A 25870-nucleotide genomic window follows, 5' to 3' on the forward strand; every position below is an offset into this window, starting at 1 on the left:
TTTCGATCAAATCCGAAGTTGTAAATATGGTTACCATGTTAAAAATGATGATGTTAAAAATGATGAAATGAAAAAGTTTTCTTTTAAATAATTCATGCATTGCTAATGTACACAACGTAACAAACTTTTGCATCATGTTTACTATATCATTGTTTTAGTTTCGTGAATCTGTTTGTCTTCGTGTAATGTAAGGCTCAAGACGACTAATGTTTTAGACCGCCCGTATTGTAATCTTCGTGTTTAATATAATATTTTTTTTTTTTGAAAAGCAAGAAGGATTTATATTAAACAATCACGAATAGTACATGGTTGACTGGACAACCTTAACAACACGATACATCACGAAAGAAATAGAGAAAACAAATTACACCGCCCTAAGCTAATTGCAAAGATTGCAACTAACAAAAGGAGAAAAAAAAAAGATTGCATAATATTTTGCCTTTTAAAAAAATAAAAACAATATCATTGTTAACTATATCATATTTAGAGTTTGTATAGAAATTATCCTTCTATTAATTTATGCTACGGGGTATTTTAAACGTCTACCTCAACATTTACAAAGTGTGATTGTAACAACACAAAATATATAACTCAACTATCCAAGTCACTTATTGTGTAGAAATACAATCTATAATCTCTTTTATGTGTTTTCGAGCAATTCCTCCAATGAATGATGGGGGAATCATTCTTAAATGTACAACTTTTCGCAAGCACATATGCAAAAGAAAAAAAAAATCAAATTTAGACATATACAGATTAAGACCAACATCAAGTTAAACATAAATTTTGTAGTATAGAAATTTGGAACAAGCCGTGCAATGCATAGATATGATATTGCCCACTATTACAATTCTATAATGAATGTCCATCCCACAGGGATTATTACAATTAATTACATTAACTAGGGAAGTAAAGAATTGTAAACAAAGTCAACATGAATACATATGTAATAATTACACTAGTAAAAGCAGCAAACATAAGGAATGGTGAAGATTGAGAGAACGTCTATCGTAACTGCAACAGAACATCACTAACGATCACAACATCACATGCCGTCAAATAAAATTCTCGAACCGCAAAAGACCAGATCAACCCCAGATCTAGATTAGATCTCCAACCGAGAGAATGTCGTCCGGTCCAACCCCGAAGAAAGGAACATGATCTGAAATACACCTACGACTATTAAGCACCCAAACCCGCAACCGAAGACCCACCCACCACCACCTCCTTTGATTCCCCTTAATGTCGGATAATCACCACCAACATGGTGGTAGATCACCCTACCTCCACAGAAGTCAGCACCTCATAACCACCTTCTCATGGTGGTAGATCACCGTCAGTGGTCACCACCAACAGGGTGGGGACCACTAGAGCTAAACTAAAGTGGAAAAGGGACTATTTAAAAAAATAAAAAAATAAAAAGAATTTAGTAGCAGAAATACGGAGTATATAATTGCAGCGCCCTAACCTAACTGAAGCGGGAAACACACTAACCTCTGCTCACTTCCATAATCCAAACATGAAGAACAAGAAACTTAACAACAACAACAACAAGACTGTTGCAGATGCTAATATGGTAACCAAATCCAACAAAAGAACACGTCAATCAAAACCTAAAAAAGATTCTACAATCAACGACATAGAAGATGCTCTTAAATTTAATCAACACCAAGTTAACAAAATCAGGGCATCGTTGTTAAAATGGTACGATGATAACAAACGAGACCTTCCATGGCGTAGAATCAACTCTGATGATGATGTTGATATTGATGTAAAAGCATATGCTGTATGGGTTTCTGAAATCATGCTTCAACAAACTAGGGTTCAAACTGTTATTGATTATTTCAATCGATGGATTCAGAAATGGCCCTCTGTTCATCACCTAGCTCAAGCTTCTATTGAGGTATTATAAATTATTATTATTATTATTCAGAAAATATGCCAAAAATGATTGTTGAAGAAGGAGGGCGATTTCCTAGATCGGTAAATGATCTTCGTAAGGTTAAAGGAATAGGAGAATACACAGCTGGTGCAATTGCCTCTATAGCCTTCAACGAGGTGAGTAGTTAAAAAAATAATTCTTCCATTTCTTGTTTTCGTACACGTTTGTAATTTTAACACATGTTATGTTATTAATCTAGGCAGTACCTGTGGTTGACGAAAATGTTATTAGGGTGATTGCTAGATTAAAGACAATTTCTTCAAACCCTAAAGACAACATAACTGTCAAAAACATCTGGCATGTTCACTTTTTAGTTACGTCTTCCTTTTCAGATAACGTTGGATTATCGTTTAAAGATGATACTTTTAACAGGAGACTAGAGGGGCAACTAGTTGATCCTATTAGGCCCGGTGATTTCAACCAGGCACTTATGGAACTCAGTGCTACATTATGTACTCCGTTAAGCCCTAATTGTTCATCCTGCCCGGTTTTTGGTCAATGTAGTGCGATTTCAGAGTCCAAGAATAACCCGTCAGCACTTGTTACTGATTATCCGACTAAAGTTGCGAAGGTGAAACAAAGGCGGTGCGATTTCAGAGTCCAAGAATAACCCGTCAGCACTTGTTACTGATTATCCGACTAAAGTTGCGAAGGTGAAACAAAGGCGGGATTTTTCGGCCGTTAGTGTCGTTGAAATATTAGAAGAAGGTGAAGAAAGTAAATTGATTAATTTTGATATGGGAAATAATAAGTTTTTATTAGTTAAGAGACCAGAAGGGGGTTTACTTGCTGGTCTTTGGGAGTTTCCATCGGTTTCTTTGGATGGAGAAGCTGATTTGGTAACAAGGAGATCGGCTGTTGATGATTTTTTGAAAAAATCGTTTGGTTTAAAGCTTAATAGGAAGTCGAATATAGTTACAAGAGAAGAAATAGGAGAATATGTTCATATCTTTACTCACATTCGTCTCAAGATGTATATCGAGCTACTGGTTCTACGCTCACAAGGTAATTTAAAGTTTATTTAATTAACAGAAATGTGTCAAGTTTAATTTAATGTTAGTATATGAGATGTTACACATGATGTATAATGTTATGGTTACAATCAAGTAACCTTTATTTATGGATCAAATGGGAAAATAAACAAGCTATAAAGAAAATGTGATAAATGGGACGAACACTTGTGCTTATAATTTCTACAACCTTCTATATCATAACAATTTTGTTTTATAGAAAGTGTTATTATTTGGTTACAGATTTGAACAAAATGAAGGATAAAGGAATGATGTCTTATAAGTATGTACATACCAAAACCATTGCTACCCTGGGATTATCAACTGGAGTTAGAAAGGTAAACATGTTGTGGCTTTAAAGTTTATTATTATTATTATTATTATTATTGCCAAAATATATAACACTTTTAATAATTATAATCTGCTCATTGAACTCTAGGTTTAGGCCTTTTAGATACCCCTTGTCAAGATATGGAATTACTACAACTTTTTTTTTTTTTTTTTTTACCTTTTCATTCATCACTAATTACTAATTTTTGTGCTTTGAAATTCTATGGTTCACTGAATGATGAAAGATGATGTTTAATTATGGCTTTTGACAAACGCTAGCTGAATATATGCAGGCTTACGATATGGTCCAAAAGTTTAAACAGAGTACAGCAAGTCTCGTATCAAGATAAACCAAACTTGATACACTTTGTTGATAGTCCTACTTCAAATTTTCTATTATAAAATTACTACTAGATTGGAAATTTGGCTAGAATTACACCTCATGTACTAAATGGTTCAAAATAGGGAGACCAATTGGAATTTTGCAACATATCGATATTAAAAAGATGTTCGTTTGTGTTACGTATTGTTAAAAAGGAAAAACAAAACAAATGACTAGTCCCACATAGGTTGCAAATAAATGTGATGGAAAATATTTTAATGCTATTTAGACTTTACTTCTTGCCGGTCTAGTAACGTGGACCTATGATCCAAGTGGAGGCATTATCCTTATTAAAGGATCGGTTTCCTGAGCTACAACTTAGTCAGGATAAAGCCCAAATCATGTGGGCTCGGCATTTAATGCAAAAAGATTCAAGACGTTACCTGAAAACCCAATTATCGGGATAAAGCTCAAATCATGTGGGCTTAGTTTTTTTACTGAAATAAATCTGTTTGAAGATTAGTTACATAAAAACATAATTTTTTTCTCTAGTGATCTTGGTTTACAATAATGACATATAAATGAATAACGACACAATACTGAATATGCAGGCTTATGATATGGTCCAAAAGTTTAAACAGAGTAGAGCAGCAAGTCTCGTATCAAGATAAACCAGACTTGATCACACTAGGAAACCTGGTCAGCGTGCAAATTTTGCTTCAATGCAATGTGTGTGATACACTTTGTTGGTAGTCCTACTTCAAAATTTCTGTTATAAATTACTAGATAGGAAATTTGGCTAGAATTACACCTCATGTACTAACTGGGTCAAAATAGAAGACCAATTGGAATTTTGCCACTTATCGTTATTAAAAGAAGGCGCTCGTTTGTGTTACGTATTGTTAAATGGAAAAACAAAAGAAATAGTCCCACATAGGTTGCAAATAAATGTGATGGAAAATATTTAAATGCTATTTAGATTTAACTTCATGCTAGTCTAGTAACGTGGAACTATGATCCAAGTGGAGGCATCATCCTTATTAAAGGATGACTTTCTTGAACTATGAATTAGTCAAGATAAAGCTCAAATCATGTGGGCTCGGCATTTAACTCAAAAGATGGTTATAGGGTACAATCCAAATTCCGAATTATTCGGATAAAGCCCAAATCATGTGGGCTTAGCTTTTTTCTAATCAAATTGATACATGTTCAATTCCAAAAATAATTTTTTATATTTTATGATCTATAATACTTTTATTTTTATAATTCTATATTACTTTCTATTTTTTATGATCTAAAATGTATACTCATATTGTAATTCGTTTAAGCCCTCAAATCCAAGTTTATAATGGATCATTGGAGGGACTTATTTTTAATGGGTTAAGTCATCATTTTGATGGTTAGGCTTGATAATCAATAATTTGTTTTGTTTTTTTCCAAAAAAAAAAAGAATACTTATTAAAATTTAATGGGTAATAATAACAAGTTTTGTCTATAAGTTTATGATGATTTAAAGTAATTTATGTAGCTACTTGCAAATTTATAAAATTAACACATCTACTTTTGAAAGGTATGGAAGGTTTATTACCACAAAAATAAAGTAATATCTTTTGTTATACTTGGATATCCGACTTTTTTTATGAGCCAACTAATCCCAAAGCAATTACTCGATTTGCTAGCAACACATGACCTAATAAAATTAGATAATACTTTTAATATTTTATGATCTAAAATTTATAAGGCTTTTTATTTATTTATGTAAAGTACATGGGAAATAACAGGTTTTGTTTTATAAGTTCAAGTTGATTTAAAATATTTTATACTGCAACTTGCTATTGTGTGTGTCTAACTATAGTTGTACTATAAGATGCAATTATCAATTTCCCTTTAGGTGTGCAGGTGTCGTGGTTTATGTTAGGGAGATGATATTTTCAAGTTTAATTTTGATAGATACAGTTAAATTTACTAATCCGTTCTTAAATGATACGTTGTATAAATCTCTCATTAGTATATAGTGAATGGTATGTCTGGAACATTGCATGAAATTGTAATAGATTTATAGAAAAAGAAAGTGAAAATATCACCTCCCTTTCACACCTTTTCTATGAGATTTTGACACATGAACACCAGATCTACAGTTTATACCCTTTTGGATGTTATGTAATGTGTTCGCATAATATAGGTATGCATAGTCGAGTTCTCGCATCACATCTCCTTATCAATCGTGTTGATTAGTGTGGGCTTGGTGTTCATCACGTTTAAATAGAAGTGACTTAAAAACATAAAGCATAAAACACGTTTTCGAGATTAGCATTAGTTTCTCTGCCTGAAAAATTATACCGATATTTCTTTTTCATAACTGAAGACTTTCACAAGGTCGTCACCCATTGAGTCCATGGTTGCCTATGTAGAAAACAATTGCATAGATGGAACAGAAAAAATGATCCAACAATATTTGAAGTTGTACCTTGAACATATTTTTAGCAAGTTATAATATAAGAAAATTCGTTACAGTTTTCCATTTCAATCAACACAAAAGGCTCAACAAAATCAAGTAAAAATGGACAAAAAAGAAGGTTGCTGATACATTTTTGAGAACCAAAATAGCCAAATCCAAAGCAATGTACACGAGCTCCTGAAAAGGGCATATATACAAACACAAAAATGAGCAAAAAAGAATTTTTGGAGCACAATCATCATTCATGTAGAATGTCGTTGAATTTATACTTTCTTTTAGCTTTATCACTGCTCAACTTTTGCTCTCTTTTCTTGGTTCCCGTGAAACATCTTTAACTTGTTCAAACTCTTCCACTCCGGCCAGATCTAAACGTAATCTCCTCTTCATTTTTGTCCGGCTAAACGTTATCTCCTTTTTCTATCACACAGCTTCAATAAAAAACCTCCCTACCTCATTTCTGGTGCAAAACAGATCTACACTTGCTCGCCGGCTTCTCTCTCTGGTCTTCAACATCGTCCACAGCCGTCTTCATTCTTCTCCTGGTTTGTAGTTTCTGGTCTCTACTCTTCCCGACCACCGGCATCTCACCGGTTGTGATGATCCATCCAAATCCCTTTGGACTAACACATCATTCATCGATTTCACAGTGAGGTACTGACCTTTACATGATACGTTTTGTAAACATTGCATTCTTTTGAAAAAGGCACACCATAATTATATATCAAATTCCAAGGTTTTTGATGTTTGATGATTTCTACATATAGACAATCACTGTAATTAATAGTTTACAATATGTGATGCCCCGTACAAAACCATCGTGTACGAATCATCAACAACAGGATCATTACAAGGTCAAATACTATATGCTGTTTCAAAAGAAGTTTGCATTCGTGAATAAAGGTGATGTCTTAACCAACATCAAGTGTCTTACAACAAAAGTATGCTTCAATGAACAGAAGCAATTAGTAATAGTATGTGACCCAATGGTCGTTACAAATCATTATTTCAAAAGGTAACATAGTTTGAATGCAAATAAAACGTTTCATGCGGTGACAACTCTAACAAGCGCAGCGGGTGTCTACAAATCATGACTAGTACAACGGAAGCAAGCAAACCTTAAGCACCTGAGAAAAACATGCTTAAAAACGTCAACACAAAGGTTGGTGAGCTATAGTTTAAATATAACAGTAACGTAAGGTAGGCCACGAGATTTCAATGCTTTAACATGTTTCAAAACAGTATGAAAAGTATATGTATAACCGTGGGCACTTGGTAACTAACTTAACGTTTATCACCCCCTAAAAGTACACTTGGCGAGTGCGTATGCTTACGAAGTATTAAACACCCGTTAAATGCTAGCGCTACTAGCCCGAGTGGGGATGTCAAACCCTATGGATCCATATCTAAGATTCGCGTTCACCGGTTCAAAAACCAATGACTAAACGTTACCGAGCTAAGGGGAAAGTTTATACCGTTGTATAACCCACACATATAATAAGTTTAAGTACTCGTGCCTAGTATGTAAAATGTAAAACACGCATGTATTCTCAGTTCCCAAAATAGTTAAAGTAAAAAGGGATGCTATAACTCACAGTGGAAAAGTAGTAGTAAATTTAACTCGGGAAAAGTAAGCAAGTACGTTTGTCCAAAAGGTCCTCAACCTAAGTCAAAAGTTACTAAGTCAGTAAATCGTTCCCAAAGTTTTAAATGTATGTAAATTAGGTCTTAAGTACCATCATCATTCATCATTAAACAAAAGTGTAAAGTAGTTTCATTCAAGAGTAGAGTTTGAAATAAAGGCTGACTTCGTTCAGCCTCCACGACCTCTATATAAACTGAAATTGGGTGAAACCAGTGGCCATGGCTCCGTATATGAGTCCCCTAGAGGCTGACCAATTTCCAGAAACAAAATCATCTTTGTTTGACCGTGGTGACAGTTTAAGTGCGAGTAGGTCAGAAATTTCAGCACAACGTTAATAGGGTGTAGTGACTTTCGGGAGGCCATAGATCCTAAACCGTAACTCGGATTAAGACGAGGTATAAACCGAAAATCATTTACTCGAACTGAAATAACTGAAAATAAACTTTACAGTAGCCCAGGTAGTCTGATCAGTTCCAGAAACAGTAGCTAAAGGTGTTCCGGTGGGTTCTTGGTGCTTGATGCTCATCACGGTTCTCATCCTTGATGCGTATAGCTTCAAGTGTACAACTCGTTGATGGGTTTGCATCATTTTAGCCAAGGTTTAACCATCATAACACTTGTGTAAGTCTAAGATATTTAGCACAACTCACTTAAGAGTTGTATGTAGTTTGATGAACCAAAGTTACATCAAGATCTTAGATCCGACACATACATGAGTTACAAAAGTAATATTAAGCTACAAACTTGAAAGTAAACTAAATAATCAAGATCTTAAGTTGTAGAACTTAGATCTTAGCTAGATCTTAAAGATCCTAGACTAGAAAGTCTATATCTAGTGTTCTTAAGTTAGATCCTAAGTTACAAAACTTGGATCTACACTTTAATGAAACCATAAGTTATTAAACTTAGATTTTCAACTTGAAAAATGTATGTAAGCTTGTATGCTCTTATTTAAAACAAAATTAGAAGACCATAAGCTATAGAAACTTAGATCCAACACAAGTATATGAAGTTATAACTAAAAAGTTATACTTCCATGTTCTTGAACTTACAAAGTTAACTTTGGTTCAAGAAAAATGAGATCAAGATTTACTAGTAACACTTGACCAAAATAACAACATCACAAACTTTAAAGTACTTACAAAAGAAAGAAATAAACTAAAGTACAAGTATTATGTTCATGTTTTGTTTCATACTTAGGAAGATTCAAATCAAAGTTTGAATCTTAGGATTTAAGTCTAAAAACATGAACACAAGTATGAATATGAAATTTATGAACTTTTAATCTTGAAAACATTAAATGTAGAACCATAAACTAGAAAGTTTAGGTTCTTTGTTGTTCTTGTAACGACAAGAAAATATGAAGAATAAACTAGGAAGTTTGATTCTTGCAACTAGTAAGTAAACAATCAACAAACAACAAGTAACTTAAACAAGTAAACGATGATGATGATGTAGGTTTATGGGTTCGGTTTTCTCAAGAAAAACAAGAGGAAAAGAAGCATTGTAACTTACAAGTTTGAGAGAGAATGAAGAGTAAATGAAAGTGAAAGTAAGAGTGTGTGTGAAATGTGAAGTAAAATGAGAGAATAAGTAACCAAAATTTGAAACAAAACTCTTCCCCATGTGAGCCAAGGCCGACGGCCAAAAGGGTGTCCCAAAGAGGCAATGTCAAACTTCAACTTTCTAATATGGGGAGATGGTGAATGCTTGAAGTGGTATAAAAGCAAAGTAGCATGGGAACAAGGTGTAAGGATACTTGTAACTAGATTCCTTTACTAATTAATCCTTGATTAAGTTTAATAAGTCATTAACATAATGTTGGGCTCTTAATTAATCCATTAAGATAAGTAGGGTGGGCTTCTAAGTCCATTAACACAAGCCCAAGTCCAAGTAAGCAATTAAAATAAATAAAGCCCAAGTAATTAACTACTAACCTTAGTTAATTAAAAATGATTAATAATAAATAATCATGAATGTAAATAATATTTGAAAATATTATTTGTGAAAAGTACGCGTGTCACAAAGACGTGTCGGGCCATGTAAAGTCAAGTACGATAACAAGTAAACGTATAAAAATACATTTATTAATGCGCAAGTATTAATAATAAATATTATTAATAAAAGTTGGAATTTCCAGGGTCGTTACATTACCCACCTGTTAAAGAAAATTTCGTCCCGAAATTTTAAGCTGAGGTAGATGGAGGAGTCGGGAAAAGGTGAGGATACTTCTGCATCATTTGATGCTCTTGTTCCCAGGTAAACTCAGGTCCTCATTTGGCATTCCATCGTACTCGGACGATCGAAATCTTGTTGTATTTCAAAGTTTTGACCCACGATCCATAATTTCAACAGGTTCCTCCACGAAGTGGAGTTTGTCATCAATTGTAAGTTCCTCCAAAGGTATGACATGTTCCGGTTCAGCAAGAAACTTCTTCAATTTTGATACATGAAAGGTAGGATGAACGGAGCTCAATTGAGTTGGAAGATCCAAACGGTAAGCAGCGGGTCCAACACGCTCCAAGATTTCAAAAGGACCAATGTATCGCGGGTTGAGCTTCCCACGTTTTCCAAAACGGATCACACCTTTCCAAGGTGCGACCTTCAACATTACACGGTCACCCACGTTGAATTCAAAGTCTTTACGTTTTAGGTCGGCATAACTCTTTTGACGATCACGGGCCGTCTTGAGTCTCGCTTGAATCTGGACAACCTTCTCAGTGGTTTCAGGGACTATCTCGGGTCCGGTGATTTGCGTTTAGCCTACTTCGGCCCAACAAATAGGAGATCAGCACTTGCGGCCATACAACGCTTCAAAAGGTGCGGCATTAATACTCGAATGATAACTGTTGTTGTAAGAGAATTCGGCTAGCGGCAAGTGCCTTTCCCAGGACTTTCCAAAATCAATGACACATGCACGCAACATGTCATCCAAAGTCTGAATCGTGCATTTGCTTTACCCGTCGGTCTGTGGGTGATATGCAGTACTCATGTCGAGACGGGTTCCCATGGCTTCTTGTAAGGAACGCCAAAATCTAGAAGCAAAACGGGGATCGCGATCTGAGATGATCGATAAAGGTACACCATGATGAGATACAAGCTCTTTGATGTACAGTTGAGCGAGTCTCTCCATCGTATCCGTTTCCTTCATAGCTAGGAAGTGTGCAGATTTGGTAAGGCGGTCAACGATAACCCAGATGGTATCGTATCCGCCCACCGTCTTTGGTAGCTTGGTAATGAAATCCATTATTATCCTTTCCCACTTCCATTATGGGATTTCCGGTTGCTGTGGTAATCCAGAGGGCCTCTGATGCTCGGCCTTAACTTTCGAACAAGTCAAACACTTCCCAACATAAGTTGCAACATCCTTCTTAAGATTCGGCCACCAGTACTGTTCCTTGAGATCGTGGTACATTTTACCCGCTCCGGGGTGAATCGAATATCTAGACTTGGGGGCTTCATCTAATATAAGGTTTAGTAAATCTCCATAACGAGGTACCCAAATTCTTCCGGCATAGCATTGGAGTCCAATCTCCTTAACTTCAAATCGAGAAACGAGAATGTTCAAGTGTTCATGACATATATTTTCCTCCTTGAGAGCCTCATCTTGGGCTGCTCGGATCTGGCTATTGAGGTTCGAATGAATGGTGATGTTCAAGGCTCGGACACGAAGAGGTGCCATCCTCTCATTTCGGCTTAAAGCGCCAGCTACAACATTGGCCTTGCCAGGGTGATAACGAAGTTCACAATTATAGTCGTTCAGTGTCTCAATCCATCGACGCTGTCTCATATTCAGTTGCTTCTGATCGAAGATGTGCTGGAGACTTTTATGATCGGTGAAAATAGTGCTCTTTGTTCCATAAAGATAGTGTCTCCACAGTTTTAATGCAAAGACAACGACTCCAAGCTCGAGATTGTGCGTTGTGTAATTTTGCTCGTGAATCTTCAGTTGATGAGAGGCGTAAGAGATAAGCTTTGTTCGTTGCATCAGTACACAACCAAAACCACTTTTCGAAGCATCGTAATAAACGACGAAATCGTCACTGCCTTCAGGAAGTGATAAGATAGGTGCGGTGGTTAACTTCTTCTTCAAGGTTTGAAATGCAGATTCCTGTTCGGGTTCCCAAATGAACTTCTTCCCTTTGTGAGTCAGCGAAGTCAAAGGACGCGCAATCAGAGAGAAACCTTCAATAAATCTTCGGTAGTAACCGGCGAGACCTAAAAATTGGCGAATGTGAGTTGGAGTAGTGGGGGTTTCCCACTTGCTGATAGCTTCAATCTTGGCGGGATCAACCTTGATACCCTGGTCGCTCACAAAATGACCCAGAAATTGGACTTCCTTTAACCAAAATTCGCACTTGGAGAATTTGGCATAAAGTTGCTCTTGTCTCAAGAGTTCCAACACTAACCGAAGATGCTGCTCATGTTCTTCTTCGCTTTTGGAGTAGATGAGGATATCATCTATGAAGACGATAATAAACTTATCCAGGTATGGCTTGCAGACACGATTCATGAGATCCATGAATACGGCAGGTGCGTTGGTTAATCCGAATGGCATCACGAGAAACTCGTAATAACCATAACGAGTTCTGAATGCAGTCTTCATCACATCGCTCTCTTTCACTCTCAACTGGTGATAACCGGATCGCAAATCGATCTTAGAGTAAACGCTCGATCCTTGTAGTTGATCAAAAAGATCGTCAATGCGGGGAAGAGGATACCGATTCTTGATCGTCAATTTGTTGAGTTCACGGTAGTCGATACACATGCGGAATGATCCGTCCTTCTTCTTCACAAACAAAACAGGTGCGCCCCAAGGCGAGAAACTTAGTTGGATAAATCCACGGTCTAGCAGTTCTTGTAATTGGCTCTGCAACTCTTGCATCTCAGAAGGTGCGAGTCAGTAAGGTGCGCGAGCTACAGGTGCAGCTCCTGGTACTAAATCGATCTGAAACTCCACTGCTCTCGGTGGCGGTAATCCAGGCAATTCTTCCGGAAAGACATCAGAAAATTCGTTCACAATTCGCACGTCATCCACGCTCTTCTCCTCAGTTTCTAACGTTTTCACAAGTGCCAAAACAGCAAGACGTCCTTTATTCATGATCTTTTGCACTTTCATACAACTAATGAGATTCAGTTTCGAACTACATCTCTCTCCATAAATAATCAGTGGCTCACCATTTCCGTGCGGTATACGAAGAGCTTTATCTCTACAGATAATGTCAGCCCTTATCTTGGTCAACCAGTCTATACCGACAATAACGTCAAAGCTTCCTAACTTAATGGGTATCAAGTCAATCTCGAAATCCACATCAGCTATATTGATAATAGCTCCTCGGCTAATTTGGTCAACTTTCTCAAGTTTCCCATTGGCTACCTCTACAAGCATACTCTCCTTTAAAGGAACTAACGACCAATTTATCTTATCGCAAAAGTGTCTACATACATAACTCCTATCGGCACCAGTATCAAATAAGACAGAAGCTAATAGATTGTTGATAGTGAATATACCTGTCACCAAGTCGGGGTTCTCACGAGCATCCCTTGCATTCACATTGAAAGCTCTGCTATGCGGTGGTCCGCCGTCCTTTCACTTGTTGGGACACTCATTTCTGAAGTGGCCCGTTTGTCCGCATTCATAGCACTTTCTCGGTCCATTGGGGTTCGGCTTCCCAGTCATGGTGGTGATCTTGCAGTCCTTGCCAATATGCCCGGTCCTTTTGCATTTTTCACAAACAACATTACAGTACCCGGTATGGTGCTTGTAGCACATCTTGCACTGTGGTAGACTGCCCTTGTAGTTGGGGTTCGAATTGGTGTTCGAATTGGGGTTCCTTTCATCATTGTGCCTCTTGGCAGGGGTTTGATCATAGGCTCTCCCCTTATTGTTATCCCACTTACCCTTATCACTACTACCCGCTTCGGACTTAGCCTTCTCTGGTTCATCGCTGATGATTTGGTTCATTAAGGTATGCGCCATGCGCATTGCTTCCGGGACATTAGGTGGCTTAGACGAGGTGACATTTCCCTTAATCGACTTAGGAAGTCCCCACAAATACCTTTCCATACGCTTAAACTTCGGGGTAACCATGGTAGGACACATCAGGGCTAACTCTAGATACCTACGGTTGTAACCATCGAGATCGTTTCCCACAACGTTCAACTGCATAAACTCAATCTCCATTTTCTGGATCTCTGTCCTAGGGCAATATTCCTCAATCATGGCCCCTTTGAACTCCTCCCATGTGTAGTGACCCGAACTTTTCCATGTTTATATATATATTAAATAAAATTGTTATTTACATGATTAAGTGTTTCCAACATGTTAAGCAATCAAACTTGTTAAGACTTGATTAACTGAAATAGGTTTCATATAGACAATTGACCACCCAAGTTGACCGGTGATTCACGAACGTTAAAAACTTGTAAAAACTATATGATGACATATATATGGATATATATATATATATATATATATATATATATATATATATATATATATATATATATATATATATATATATAGTTAACATGATATTATGATAAGTAAACATATCATTAAGTATATTAACAATGAACTACATATGTAAAAACAAGACTACTAACTTAATGATTTTTAAACGAGACATATATGTAACGATTATCGTTGTAACGACATTTAAATGTATATATATCATATTAAGATATATTAATATATCATAATATCATGATAATATAATAATTTAACATCTCATTAGATATAATAAACATTGAGTTAACAACATTTAACAAGATCGTTAACTTAAATGTTTCAAATCAACATTTTCATGTAACGACTAACGATGACTTAACGACTCAGTTAAAATGTATATACATGTAGTGTTTTAATATGTATTCATACACTTTTGAAAGACTTCAAGACACTTATCAAAATACTTCTACTTAACAAAAATGCTTACAATTACATCCTCGTTCAGTTTCATCAACAATTCTACTCGTATGCACCCGTATTCGTACACGTACAATACACAGCTTTTAGATGTATGTACTATTGGTATATACACTCTAATGATCAGCTCTTAGCAGCCCATGTGAGTCACCTAATACATGTGGGAACCATCATTTGGCAACTAGCATGAAATATCTCATAAAATTACAAAAATATGAGTAATCATTCATGACTTATTTACATGAAAACAAAATTACATATCCTTTATATCTAATCCATACACCAACGACCAAAAACACCTAAAACACTTTCATTCTTCAAATTTCTTCATCTAATTGATCTCTCTCAAGTTCTATCTTCAAGTTCAAAGTGTTCTTCATAAATTCTACAAGTTCTAGTTTCATAAAATCAAGAATACTTCCAAGTTTGCTAGCTTACTTCCAATCTTGTAGAGTGATCATCCAACCTCAAGAAATCTTTCTTATTTACAGTAATATATCTTTCTAATACAAGGTAATACTCATATTCAAACTTTGATTCAATTTCTATAACTATAACAATCTTATTTCGAGTGGAAATCTTACTTGAACTTGTTTTCGTGTCATGATTCTACTTCAAGAAAATTCAAGCCATCCAAGATCCTTTGAAGCTAGATCCATTTGTCTCTTTTCCAGTAGGGTTATCCACAAAACTTGAGGTTGTAATGATGTTCATAACATCATTCGATTCATACATATAAAGCTATCTTATTCGAAGGTTTAAACTTGAAATCACTAGAACATAGTTTAGTTAATTCTAAACTTTTTCACAAAAAAAAAGTTAATCCTTCTAATTTGACTTTTAAAATAAACTAAACACATGTTCTATATCTATATGATATGCTAACTTAATGATTTAAAACCTGGAAACACGAAAAACACCGTAAAACCAGACATACGCCGTCGTAGTAACACCGCGGGCTGTTTTGGGTTTGATAATTAAAAACTATGATAAACTTTGATTTAAAAGTTGTTCTTCTGGGAAAATGATTTTTCTTATGAACATGAAACTATATCCAAAAATCATGGTTAAACTCAAAGTGGAAGTATGTTTTTCAAAATGGTCATCAAGACATCGTTCTTTCGACTGAAATGACTACCTCTTACAAAAATGACTTGTAACTTATATTTCCGACTATAAAACTATACTTTTTCTGTTTAGATTCATAAAATAGAGTTCAATATGAAACCATACCAATTTGATTCACTCAAAACGGATTTAAAATGAAGAAGTTATGGGTAAAACAAGATTGGATATTTTTTGATTTTTGTAGCTACGGGAAATATTAACAATTCTATACAAATCATATCCTAGCTAACTTATATTGTATTATACATGTATTCTAATATATTATGTAATTTTGAGATATCATAGACACGTATGCAAATGTTTTGACATATCATATCGACTCATGTATATATATTATTTGGAACAACCATAGACACTCTATATGCAGTAATGTTGGAGTTAGCTATACAGGGTTGAGGTTGATTCCAAAAATATATATACTTTGAGTTGTGATCTAGCCTGAGACGTGTATACACTGGGTCATGGATTGATTCAAGATAATATATATCGATTTATTTCTGTACATCTAACTGTGGACAACTAGTTGTAGGTTACTAACGAGGACAGCTGACTTAATAAACTTAAAATATCAAAATGTATTAAAAGTGTTGTAAATATATTTTGAACATACTTTGATATATATGTACATATTTGTTATAGGTTCGTGAATCGACCAGTGGCCAAGTCTTACTTCCCGATGAAGTAAAAATCTGTGAAAGTGAGTTATAGTCCCACTTTTAAAATCTAATATTTTGGGATGAGAATACATGCAGTTTTATAAATGTTTTACGAAATAGACACAAGTAATTGAAACTACATTATATGGGTGAATGATCGAAGCCGAATATGCCCCTTTTGCTTGGTAGCCTAAGAATTAGTAAACCGATCTACTAATTGACGTGAATTCTAAAGATAGATCTATTGGGCCTAACGAACCCCATCCAAAGTACCGGATGCTTTAGTACTTCGAATTCGTTTTTATCATGTCCGAAGGATTTCCCGGAATGATAGGGGATATTCTTATATGCATCTTGTTAATGTCGGTTACCAGGTGTTCACCATATGAATGAATTTTATCTCTATGTATGGGATGTATATTGAAATATGAAATCTTGTGGTCTATTATTATGATTTGATAATATATAGGTTAAACCTATAACTCACCAACATTTTTGTTGACGTTTTAAGCATGTTTATTCTCAGGTGATTATTAAGAGCTTCCGCTGTTGCATACTAAAATAAGGACAAGATTTGGAGTCCATGCTTGTATGATATTATGTAAAAACTGCATTCAAGAAACTTATTTTTGATGTAATATATTCTTATTGTAAACCATTATGTAATGGTCGTGTGTAAATGGTATATTTTAGATTATCATTATTTGATAATCTACGTAATGTTTTTTAAACCTTTATCGATAAAATAAAGGTTATGGTTGTTTTAAAAATGAATGCAGTCTTTGAAAAACGTCTCATATAGAGGTCAAAACCTCGCGACGAAATCAATTAATATGGAACGTTTATAATCAATATGAACGGGACATTTCACCATGGGGTAGCAAACGCCTCATCAATACCCTTTGCTTGAACCAACATGTACCACCATGTTAGTATGCCGTCAGACAGCGTACATGAAGCAAACTTGGTTTTGTTCGCCTCTGAGCAGTTACTAACTCGAAACACAGATTCTAATTTCTCAAACCACCTAGTGAGACCAACTGGCCCCTCAGTTCCACTAAAGTTGTGGGGCTTGCAGCTTTGAAACTCTTTGTATGTACACCTATTACGAATGGGCTGGATAACCGGTGGCGGTGGAGCTTGTAGTGACCCGAACTTCTTCATGTTTATATATATTAATTGAGATTGATATTTACATGATTAAATGTTTCCAACATGTTAAGCAATCAAACTTATTAAGACTTGATTAATTGAAATATGTTTCATATAGACAATTGACCACCCAAGTTGACCGGTGATTCACGAACGTTAAAACTTGTAAAAACTATATGATGACATATATATGGATATATATATAGTTAACATGATACTATGATAAGTAAACATATCATTAAATATATTAACAATGAACTACATATGTAAAAACAAGACTACTAACTTAATGATTTTTAAACGAGACATATATGTAACGATTATCGTTGTAAAGACATTTAATGTATATATATCATATTAAGAGATATTCATACATGATAATATCATAATAATATAATAATTTAAAATCTCATTTGATATTATAAACATTGGGTTAACAACATTTAACAAGATCGTTAACCTAAAGGTTTCAAAACAACACTTACATGTAACGACAAACGATGACTTAACGACTCAGTTAAAATGCATATACATGTAGTGTTTTAATATGTATTTATACACTTTTGAAAGACTTCAATACACTTATCAAAATACTTCTACTTAACAAAAATGCTTACAATTACATCCTCGTTCAGTTTCATCAACAATTCTACTCGTATGCACCCATATTCGTACTCGTACAATACACAGCTTTTAGATGTATGTACTATTGGTATATACACTCCAATGATTAGCTCTTAACAGCCCATGTGAGTCACCTAACACATGTGGGAACCATCATTTGGCAACTAGCATGAAATATCTCATAAAATTACAAAAAAAATGAGTAATCATTCATGACTTATTTACATGAAAATAAAATTACATGTCCTTTATATCTAATCCATACACCAACGACTAAAAACACCTACAAACACTTTCATTCTTTAATTTTCTTCATCTAATTGATCTCTCTCAAGTTCTATCTTCAAGTTCTAAGTGTTCTTCATAAATTCTACAAGTTCTAGTTACATAAAATCAAGAATACTTTCAAGTTTGCTAGCTCACTTCCAATCTTGTAAGGTGATCATCCAACCTCAAGAAATCTTTGTTTCTTATAGTAGGTTATCATTCTAATACAAGATAATAATCATATTCAAACTTTGGTTCAATTTCTATAACTATAACAATCTTATTTCAAGTGATGATCTTACTTGAACTTGTTTTCGTGTCATGATTCTGCTTCAAGAACTTCGAGCCATCCAAGGATCCGTTGAAGCTAGATCCATTTTTCTCTTTTCCAGTAGGTTTATCCAAGGAACTTAAGGTAGTAATGATGTTCATAACATCATTCGATTCATACATATAAAGCTATCTTATTCGAAGGTTTAAACTTGTAATCACTAGAACATAGTTTAGTTAATTCTAAACTTATTCGCAAACAAAAGTTAATCCTTCTAAATTGACTTTTAAAATCAACTAAACACATGTTCTATATCTATATGATATGCTAACTTAATGATTTAAAACCTAGAAACACGAAAAACACCGTAAAACCGGATTTACGCCGTCGTAGTAACACCGCGGGCTGTTTTGGGTTAGTTAATTAAAAAATATGATAAACTTTGATTTAAAAGTTGTTATTCTGAGAAAATGATTTTTATTATGAACATGAAACTATATCCAAAAATCATGGTTAAACTCAAAGTGGAAGTATGTTTTCTAAAATGGTCATCTAGACGTCGTTCTTTCGACTGAAATGACTACCTTTACAAAAACGACTTGTAACTTATTTTTCCGACTATAAACCTATAATTTTTCTGTTTAGATTCATAAAATAGAGTTCAATATGAAACCATATCAATTTGATTCACTCAAAACGGATTTAAAATGAAGAAGTTATGGGTAAAACAAGGTTGGATAATTTTTCTCATTTTAGCTACGTGAAAATTGGTAACAAATCTATTCCAACCATAACTTAATCAACTTGTATTGTATATTATGTAATCTTGAGATACCATAGACACGTATACAATGTTTCGACCTATCATGTCGACACATCTATATATATTTCGGAACAACCATAGACACTGTATATGTGAATGTTGGAGTTAGCTATACAGGGTTGAGGTTGATTCCAAAATATATATAGTTTGAGTTGTGATCAATACTGAGATATGTATACACTGGGTCGTGGATTGATTCAAGATAATATTTATCGATTTATTTCTGTACATCTAACTGTGGACAACTAGTTGTAGGTTACTAACGAGGACAGCTGACTTAATAAACTTAAAACATCAAAATATATTAAAAGTGTTGTAAATATATTTTGAACATACTTTGATATATATGTATATATTGTTATAGGTTCGTGAATCAACCAGTGGCCAAGTCTTACTTCCCGACGAAGTAAAAATCTGTGAAAGTGAGTTATAGTCCCACTTTTAAAATCTAATATTTTTGGGATGAGAATACATGCAGGTTTTATAAATGATTTACAAAATAGACACAAGTACGTGAAACTACATTCTATGGTTGAATTATCGAAATCGAATATGCCCCTTTTTATTAAGTCTGGTAATCTAAGAATTAGGGAACAGACACCCTAATTGACGCGAATCCTAAAGATAGATCTATTGGGCCTAACAAACCCCATCCAAAGTACCGGATGCTTTAGTACTTCGAAATTTATATCATATCCGAAGGGTGTCCCGGAATGATGGGGATATTCTTATATATGCAACTTGTTAATGTCGGTTACCAGGTGTTCACCATATGAATGATTTTTATCTCTATGTATGGGATGTGTATTGAAATATGAAATCTTGTGTCTATTATTATGATTTGATATATATAGGTTAAACCTATAACTCACCAACATTTTTGTTGACGTTTTAAGCATGTTTATTCTCAGGTGATTATTAAGAGCTTCCGCTGTCGCATACTTAAATAAGGACGAGATTTGGAGTCCATGCTTGTATGATATTGTGTAAAAACTGCATTCAAGAAACTTATTTTGTTGTAACATATTTGTATTGTAAACCATTATGTAATGGTCGTGTGTAAACATGATATTTTAGATTATCATTATTTGATAATCTACGTAAATCTTTTTAAACCTTTATTGATGAAATAAAGGTTATGGTTTGTTTTAAAATGAATGCAGTCTTTGAAAAACGTCTCATATAGAGGTCAAAACCTCGCAACGAAATCAATTAATATGGAACGTTTTTAATCAATAAGAACGGGACATTTCAGTTGGTATCCGAGCGTTGGTCTTAGAAAACCAGAATTTTGCATTAGTGTGTCTTATCGAGTTTGTTAGGATGCATTAGTGAGTCTGGACTTCGACCGTGTTTACTTGAAAAATGATTGCTTAACAAATTTTGTTGGAAACTATATATTTTTAACATGTGAATATTATGTGATATATTAATCTCTTAATGCGTTTGATATTATGTGATAGATGTCTACCTCTAGAACAAGTCCCATTGACTCACCTAATAATAATGAAGAGTCAAATGTAAATTGGAATGATTCGTGGACTGATTCACAAGTTCCCGAAGAGGAACCGGAAGAAGAGTCGGAACCGGAAGAAGAATCGGAACCGAATGAAGAAATAGAACCGGTGGGGGAAATAATAAAATAGTTAAGTAAAAGAAAATCCTCAACCAACCGACCAAGGTTAATTATGGTCAATGGTGTTTCCGCCAAGGAAGCAAAATATTGGGAGGATTACCAATTCTCCGATGAATCGGATTCCGACGAGAATTCCGATGATGTTATAGAAATTACCCCAACTGAATTTAAAAAGGTAAAAGAAAATAATAAGGGAAAGGGCATAAAAATAGAGAAATCTAATTCCAACCCCGATGAACTTTATATGTATCGTCAACCAATGACCCGGGAACCTCTAAACCACCAGGTTTTTCTAAACCAATGTGGAAAACGACGGTTCGTATTAGGGGAACATCATATATCCCTAGAAACTTGGCAAAACGATCCAAAACCGAAGAAGAAGAAACAAGCGAGTCGGAATAAGATAGTTGTATTCGTGTGGTGTAATATATGTAATATAGTGTGCTTATGCTTTATGATATATGTAAAAATTGCTTGTATTAATAAGTATTTTTTTTATGAATCTAACTCTTGTCTATTTTACATTATAAAAACACAAAATGGATAGACAACCCAATATTTTAAGAGACCTACCGGAGACATGATTGATGAAATCTTGTCTAGAGTCGGTCAGAATTCTTCGGCACAACTATTTAAGGCGAGATCAGTTTGTAAGACATTCGAAGAACGTTCCAAGAATGCCTTGGTTTATAAAAGGCTTTCGTTCAAAAGATGGGGGATATCACATTGGGAAATCCATAAGTTACGATGGGTTTACTTTGACGCATATATTGCGGGGAACCCAAATGCTATTTTACGCAATGGGTTAAGAAATTATTTTGACTCAATATATCCGAATATTGGACTTCGTGATTTAGAAAAAGCGGCTAACATGCAACATAAAGAAGCATGTTATGCTTATGGATTAGTAATGTTCGCTTCTCACGAAAGTGAGAACAAGAACATCGGGCTACAACTATTAAACAAAACGTTCCCACAAGTGACGGAGTCGGTAATTGGGGTAAGAAATGAGGTTTTTAGATTGTTACGGGACTGTTGGACATTACGTAACCCTCGTCCCTTTGACGACGTTACAACACGCTGTCTTATCAACGGCCATAATGGTTATGTTCCACAAGACCAAGGATGGGAAGTAATCCTAGTAAAACCAGAATGCATGACTTGTTTCTGGACGTATGAATTACGTGTCTTTATTGCCTTTGTTGAACGACTTGTGTACTAGCTAGAATTATCTTCACAACCATCTTGTATCAAATTTATTGTGTGCTATATTTCATACTATATGTAAAATAAGCGGTATTGTAAGTTTGTAAAATATTGTGTAAAAGTTTGAACGCGAAATATTATTATAATCAGTTTTTCATATAGAATTGTAGTAGTTGAATTGTATATTAGCTACTAAGTATGAACTTAACGGGTAAGTACTACCCGAATTTAAACTTATAAAACGCTAATATGAAGAAAAAGCTTTTATAAATGAGTTCATATTATGCTATGAAATACTATTAACTACTCTTAATATTCTGTATGATTAACTTGTTCCATTTGACTATTTTGAAGGAAATGGCACCGACTACTCGACACACCGTGAATATGAATGAAGAGGAATTCCGTACTTTTCTAGCTTCAAACATAGCCACAGTACAGGCTGCGCTACATACCAACAATAACCTTGGATCCAGCAGTACAGGAAATCGTGTAGGATGCACCTACAAAGAATTCACTGCCTGCAAACCTTTGGAATTTGATGGAACCGAAGGACCGATCGGATTGAAACGGTGGACCGAGAAGATCGAATCGGTGTTTTTCATAAGTAAGTGTACTGAAGTGGACAAAGTGAAGTACGCTACGCATACCTTCACAGGTTCTGCGTTAACATGGTGGAATACCTATCTAGATCAAGTGGGACAAGACGATGCGTACGCACTACCGTGGTCAGCATTCAAGCACTTGATGAACGAGAAGTACCTTCCCAGAACCGAGGTCAATAAGCTCAAGACAGAACTTAGAGCGTTACGAACCCAAGGATTTTATATTACCACGTACGAAAGACGATTCACAGAATTGTACCTATTGTGTCCAGGAGCATTCGAAGATGAGGAAGAGAAGATCGACGCGTTTGTGAAAGGATTACCGGAAAGAATCCAAGAAGATATAAGTTCACACGAGCCTGCCTCCATACAACAGGCATGTAGAATGGCTCACAAACTAGTGAACCAGATTGAAGAAAGAATTAAAGAACGGACTGCTGAAGAGGCCAATGTGAAGCAAGTCAAAAGAAAGTGGGAGGAAAACGGTGATAAGAATCACCAATACAACAACAACAGCAATTACAACAATAATCGCAACAATTATCCCAACAATTGCAACATCAATCGCAACTACAACAAACGGCCCAACAACAACAACAACAACAACAACAACAACAACAGCAACTACAACAATCATCCCAACAACAATAATAACCGCAACAACAACAACAACAATCAGAAGCAGCTATGCCAAAGGTGTGAAAAGTATCACTCGGGGTTCTGCACCAAATTTTGCAACAAGTGTAAAAGAAATGGTCATAGCGCGGCGAAGTGTGAGGTCTACGGACCAGGGGTTAATAGAACGAAAGGAACAAATGGTGTCGGAACGAGTAATGGCGGAGCAAGTAGTGTCGGAGCAAGTTATGCCAATGTAGTTTGTTATAAATGTGGAAAACCGGGCCACATTATTAGAAATTGCCCGAACCAGGAGAACACGAATGGACAAGGCCGCGGAAGAGTTTTCAATATTAATGCGGCAGAGGCACAGGAAGACCCGGAGCTTGTTACGGGTACGTTTCTTATTGACAATAAATATGCTTACGTTTTATTTGATTCGGGTGCGGATAGAAGCTATATGAGTAGAGATTTTTGTGCTAAATTAAGTTGTCCATTGACGCCTTTGGATAGTAAATTTTTACTCGAATTAGCAAATGGTAAATTAATTTCAGCAGATAATATATGTCAGAATCGAGAAATTAAACTGGTTAGCGAAACATTTAAGATTGATTTGATACTATTAGAGTTAGGGAGTTTTGATGTGATAATCGGTATGGACTGGTTGAAAGAAGTGAAAGCAGAGATCGTTTGTTACAAAAATGCAATTCGCATTATACGAGAAAAAGGAAAACCCTTAATGGTGTACAGAGAAAAGGGCAACACGAAGCTACATCTTATTAGTAATTTGAAGGCACAAAAACTAATAAGAAAAGGTTGCTATGCTGTTCTAGCACACGTCGAGAAAGTACAAACTGAAGAAAAGAGCATCAATGATGTTTCCATTGCAAAAGAATTTCCCGATGTATTTCCGAAAGAATTACCGGGATTACCCCCACATCGATCCGTTGAATTTCAAATAGATCTTGTACCAGGAGCTGCACCAATAGCTCGTGCTCCTTACAGACTCGCACCCAACGAGATGAAAGAACTGCAAAGCCAATTACAAGAACTTTTAGAGCGTGGTTTCATTCGACCAAGCACATCACTGTGGGGAGCTCCTGTTTTGTTTGTCAAGAAGAAAGATGGTACATTCAGGTTGTGTATCGACTACCGAGAGTTGAACAAACTTACCATCAAGAACCGCTACCCACTACCGAGAATCGACGACTTATTTGATCAACTACAAGGCTCGTCTGTTTATTCAAAGATTGACTTACGTTCCGGGTATCATCAAATGCGGGTGAAAGAAGATGATATTCCAAAGACTGCTTTCAGAACACGTTACGGTCATTACGAGTTTATGGTCATGCCGTTTGGTTTAACTAATGCACCAGCTGTGTTCATGGACCTTATGAACCGAGTGTGTGGACCATACCTTGACAAGTTTGTCATTGTTTTCATTGATGACATACTTATTTACTCAAAGAATGACCAAGAACACGGTGAACATTTGAGAAATGTGTTAGAAGTATTGAGGAAGGAAGAATTGTACGCTAAGTTTTTAAAATGTGCATTTTGGTTGGAAGAAGTTCAATTCCTCGGTCACATAGTGAACAAAGAAGGTATTAAGGTGGATCCGGCAAAGATAGAAACTGTTGAAAAGTGGGAAACCCCAAAAAACTCCGAAACACATACGCCAGTTTTTAGGACTAGCTGGTTACTACAGAAGGTTCATCCAAGACTTTTCCAGAATAGCAAAACCCTTGACTACATTAACGCATAAAGGGAAGAAATTTGAATGGAATGATGAACAAGAGAAAGCGTTTCAGTTATTAAAGAAAAAGCTAACTACGGCACCTATATTGTCATTGCCTGAAGGGAATGATGATTTTGTGATTTATTGTGACGTATCAAAGCAAGGTCTCGGTTGTGTATTAATGCAACGAATGAAGGTGATTGCTTATGCGTCTAGACAATTGAAGATTCACGATTATATGACGCATGATTTGGAATTAGGCGCGGTTGTTTTTGCATTAAAGACTTGGAGGCACTACTTATATGGGGTCAAAAGTATTATATATACCGACCACAAAAGTCTTCAACACATATTTAATCAGAAACAACTGAATATGAGGCAGAGTAGGTGGATTGAATTGTTGAATGATTACGACTTTGAGATTCGTTACCACCCGGGGAAGGCAAATGTGGTAGCCGATGCCTTAAGCAGGAAGGACAGAGAAGCCATTCGAGTAAAATCTATAAATATAATGATT

General features: G+C 35.4%; 1 pseudogene; it reads left to right on the top strand.

The window, feature by feature from the left end:
* The first annotated feature begins 1519 nt into the window (after positions 1-1519).
* The window catches only part of LOC139846364 (adenine DNA glycosylase-like), a 56102-nt pseudogene continuing 31751 nt past the window's right edge, over positions 1520-25870 (top strand).

The sequence above is a fragment of the Rutidosis leptorrhynchoides genome, chromosome 1 (genome assembly GCF_046630445.1).
Source record: "Rutidosis leptorrhynchoides isolate AG116_Rl617_1_P2 chromosome 1, CSIRO_AGI_Rlap_v1, whole genome shotgun sequence".
In the NCBI taxonomy this organism is placed as follows: domain Eukaryota; kingdom Viridiplantae; phylum Streptophyta; class Magnoliopsida; order Asterales; family Asteraceae; genus Rutidosis; species Rutidosis leptorrhynchoides.